Source organism: Lactuca virosa, chromosome 3, assembly GCF_052849685.1.
Source record: "Lactuca virosa cultivar CGN04683 chromosome 3, Lactuca_virosa_CGN04683_v6, whole genome shotgun sequence".
Classification (NCBI taxonomy): domain Eukaryota; kingdom Viridiplantae; phylum Streptophyta; class Magnoliopsida; order Asterales; family Asteraceae; genus Lactuca; species Lactuca virosa.
Window position 1 is genome coordinate 371,283,597 of NC_136428.1, and position 4,258 is coordinate 371,287,854.

General features: G+C 34.1%; 1 long non-coding RNA gene across 3 annotated transcripts; it reads left to right on the forward strand.

Annotated features, from left to right (window-relative positions):
* Nucleotides 1-1,217: 1,217 nt before the first annotated feature.
* On the forward strand, nt 1,218-3,930 carry LOC145167655 (uncharacterized). Of its 3 annotated transcripts, none has more exons than XR_013741314.1 (5): nt 1,218-1,438; nt 1,551-1,847; nt 1,944-2,470; nt 2,541-2,644; nt 3,673-3,930. It is a non-coding gene; the product is annotated as an uncharacterized LOC145167655 (long non-coding RNA). The 3 variants fall into 3 exon arrangements; XR_013741313.1 differs by having other exon boundaries at nt 1,221-1,847; nt 1,944-2,124; nt 2,248-2,470; XR_013741312.1 differs by having other exon boundaries at nt 1,218-1,847.
* Nucleotides 3,931-4,258: the final 328 nt, after the last annotated feature.

The following is a 4,258-nucleotide window of genomic DNA, read 5'->3' on the forward strand; positions in this document are numbered from 1 at the left end:
ATCAACCGGTTTACGTGAACTGAAAAACCCCTTTTTCTTGTAAATGAATGCATTACTCTTCCATAATGGTTACATAGTGTAAAAATAATTATACCTTTATATAATTATATGCTTCTTCCGTAATGATAGTGTAGTGTTTGTGACTCCCAAACTATACCAATTATAGTTTATCATGTTTGTTTGTTAAGACTAATTATATAATCATTTATATAAATACATAGTAGTTATCTTGTCTAGTTTCAAAATGTGTGGTCAAAACATCATATTTTTGGGCTGTAACCCACAAAATGGTGAAATAACTAGAATGTGACCCTTTCTGTTAGAAAAACTATATGTTGGTAAAAAGTCTCAAAATCATTGTAGGTTTTGTAATCACAACTTTTACTGAGGAAGATGGAATCAGACCTCTCTTCTTTGAGTTGCAGATTGGAGCGGCAGTGGTTTCGAGTTGCTAGGGTTTGTAGAAAAATCTTTATCGTCGGTGAGGAATAGATCTAGCACCACCCGTTGTTGTAAGAAAATGCTAATTTGGCCGGTGGTGGTGGTATTTATAGATTTGGAGCAAGGGTTTGCACACAGTGATGGTCTAAAAAGGGTTTCTAACTCTCTTCCCCATATCTCTCTCCCCCTCCGTCATTGTTGAAGATTGGTCGGATGAACATATATGACGAAAATAAAGAAGACAAAGGAAAGCTCCTAAATGGGTGGCACCGACGTTGGTGCTCGAGGTAGTTTTGGTGGTTGGAAGACGGTACTTCGGTGAAAATGGTGGTGCTTCGACAGCCAATGAAGAGAGAGAGAGAGAGAGAGAGAGAGAGAGAGAGAGAGAGAGAGAGAAAGAGTTAAAAGTGAAAGGGTGGGTTGAGGGTTGAATTTTATTTGTTAATTTTCTTTTAATAAGAAAAACATTAAAGTAACTAAAAAAATGAAAAAAAAATATCAAGGGTAAAATTGTCATTGTAAAAATCTTCAAAACAATCTTGACCAAACTGCTAACAAAATGAAAATTTTGAACATGTAGTGATAGTTTTAACATTTTTGGACCAAAGTGACAATTTTGTGTTAACCATATGGACAATTTTGTGTTAACCATAGGGACAATTTCTACACTTTTGTGTTATGGGTATGTGTTCTCTTCTAGCTTTGTTGCTGCCGATTGCCGTTTTTTTGGCAGTTTTGGTCGTTTGTGTTATGGGTATGTGTTCTCTTCTAGCTTTGCTGCCGATTGCCGATTTTTGTGTGCGGCATTTTATGTCATTTTGTCAATTCTTTATGGACATGTGTTCCCACTGTTTTTTCGCCCAATCAGCTTATATGTTAGTGTTTTCACTTCAATCTATTTTTCTTTTGTCTTTGCAATCGAACCTTTGCCTCTGTTCTTGGTTTGAGAGTGGCGTTCTACACGTGTCTCACACCGCCATTCCTCTCCAATAAAAAGGTTACAGAACATTGTCCACCGACTGTCTCTCCTCTACCTTCTTCTAATCCTCCACCGGCTCATCTATTACTCATTTACTCCATTTTCAGACGCATCAATTTTTTTTTTTCAGTTTCATCCGCCAAATCAATCTACCTTCCACCACCGGTTGCTCAAATTGACTCTCCTTCGTACCCAACCGATCATCAACCATCCAGGCTCGACGTCCCACCGTCGCAGACGAGGCCGACGATTGCCCCACCCCACGCCTGCTTAGCTTCAACATCGACCAAATGTGTGCTTCCTTCTCCGACTTCTCTTTGGATTCGATTACCGCCGCCCACTCTACCGGTCCAACTACAACTTTCCTTCATCTATTTTCGTTTTTGGAATCAACGATTGATACAAGTCTGTTCTTCAAAAGCTACAGGTTAACAGGATATGCCCCTAAGTCCTTTTCAATTTTTAAGAATAACGCCCTGTTTGGAACATTGTTTATTTAATCAGATATCGGAACACCCTTTAGGTTCTCTTACATGGGAAATTGTTGTGCTGTACCCTCTACCACCGATACTGAGTTCGAGAAGAAAAATAGGAAGAACGTTTCAGCCATACAACATCGACCCATCGTTTGTTGATAATAGCTAAATTGAATTTACAGTATGCCAAACTTCGATTAACCATTTCATATGTCGATTATCAATGAGGTATGTTTGTAGTTCTTGTCATTTTCCCTTCACCCGCTTCACCAGTAGCGATTTTTCATTTATCCTTTTTAGGGCTTTATATTAATTTGATGTTGTTTGCTTACTTCATGTTTCTGCATGTAGCTGCTATTCCAACAACCGACAGTTGATTAGCTTCTTTGTGTGTTGTTGATAATTTCATCTACCCTATTTATTTCTTGAAACCATGTGTACAACCAACAAATGAGATGTTAGTAAATTTCCTTTGAGGTATTTAGGTACAAAGAACTAAGGGCAAATCATACAATAAAAATGTGAAAAAGGGATCTTGCACAGTTATAACATGAAGGTGCATCAACATTTAATGGTAAATAGGTAGAAAATTTTTGTTGGTTTTTACTACTTTTTAATTACTTATATTATAAACTTAAATGCAGCATCTGATGTGTTTTTCGGTGCTTACAAGCTGAGGATTGAGAAGAAATAGTTGACTATGTTATCAAGGGAGAGAAAGATAAAAATAACATAGTAAATGCAAGAGGTACCGATCTACCTTTCGTTTTTTTTCTTTACTGTATCATTTTTTCTTTGTTTTTTTTCTATTACTACATTTATTTTCATAAAACTATTTTTGCATACAAATTTTGTTTATAAACTGCTTATCGCTTTGGTATCACACTAGATCAAATTGTTTTACATTATGTTTCTACTAAATCTAAATGTGGAAATAATGATGACATTAGATAGCAATGTACTGTGTAACTCAAAATTTAAAATTGATGACAGAGCATGTAAATCCAATCTATTTTTGGTTATGTTAGTGATCAACATAAGGAATATGAAACTAAATTCCAAAAAACTTGTAGCTATTGTACCTTCTCTTAAGAAAACGAATAGATAAAATAGGGGTTGAAATGTCAATCGGATAAAAGTTGCATCTAGCTAATTTATTTAAATTTTAGCAGATTTTGTTGTCAAATATCATTTTTAGTTACGGTAATGCAAGGCCACAAACACAACAAACAGTTGTCCCTTTTTATCAGTAAAAGACCTGAAACCTTTACTTATGAAGAAAATGTAAGCTGGTTATTTATTATTGAAATTATATAATTGGTGTCTTGTATTTCTATATTGAAAATATAAATTGGTTATTTACTAGAAAACAAGTTGGTAGGAAAGTTGGGAGGTTTTTACAAGTTGAACTAAAGTGTGACAATTTTTTTCCTTATTAATTAAAAAAAAAAAAAAAAAAAAATCTCTTTTAGTACTTGGCTATGGAATACTGCAATAGGAAGGAAGTTGAAGGTCGCCTGCTCCCTAAAAGCCATGGTTTGGAGAAGAAATAGCAAAAAGTTAATTAAGGGTAGTCTGGTCATTTTTATTATTATAGGTCTATTATCTTTCTTCTATCAGTGATGTCAACTTTTTTTCTTCCACATTTAAGGAAAAAGATGTTCATGTTCATGTTTTGGTGACCACTCTTACACCCATTCAACAATGTCTAGCCTTTCTGTATTAATTAAAAAGAAACACTCATATATAACTAAGCTAATTAATTTCTGCTACCAGGGATTTCACCTCAACACACCAGAGAGTTGGACAACATAGAGTTGCACAAACATTGTTGCAGTTCAGTCAATTTCATTGTACTACAACTTAAAGGTAGAAATGTTTTTACTTATATAGAGTGAAGCAAATGAGTTTTTATCAGGGCCTCTTATCAAGTTCAATTAGCTTTTAATTTGAAAGTTATGTAACTCCAGATCAATGTTGAAATTGGAATGCATTATTTGATTGACACTAGAATCAAATATGTTATTTTTTTTAGTTGGTATCACATCAAGATTACCATGAGATGGAAAAACAGTTACTTTGCATATTCTATGTTAACAAATCAATACCCCGCAAAGCGGGGTTCCTCATCTAGTTGTTATTATTATTATTATTATTATTATTATTATTATTATTATTACAACTACTACTATTACTACTGGTGTTGGTGTTGGTGCTGGTGTTGCCGTCTCTGTCGTCGTCGTCGTCGTTAATTATGTCTTATTATTTTTAATTCTTTGTATTTTAGAAAACATATTTTTATAGATAAATGTGTCTTTATTTTTTTACGAAAGATGATATTCTATTTACTGTTTAATAAAAA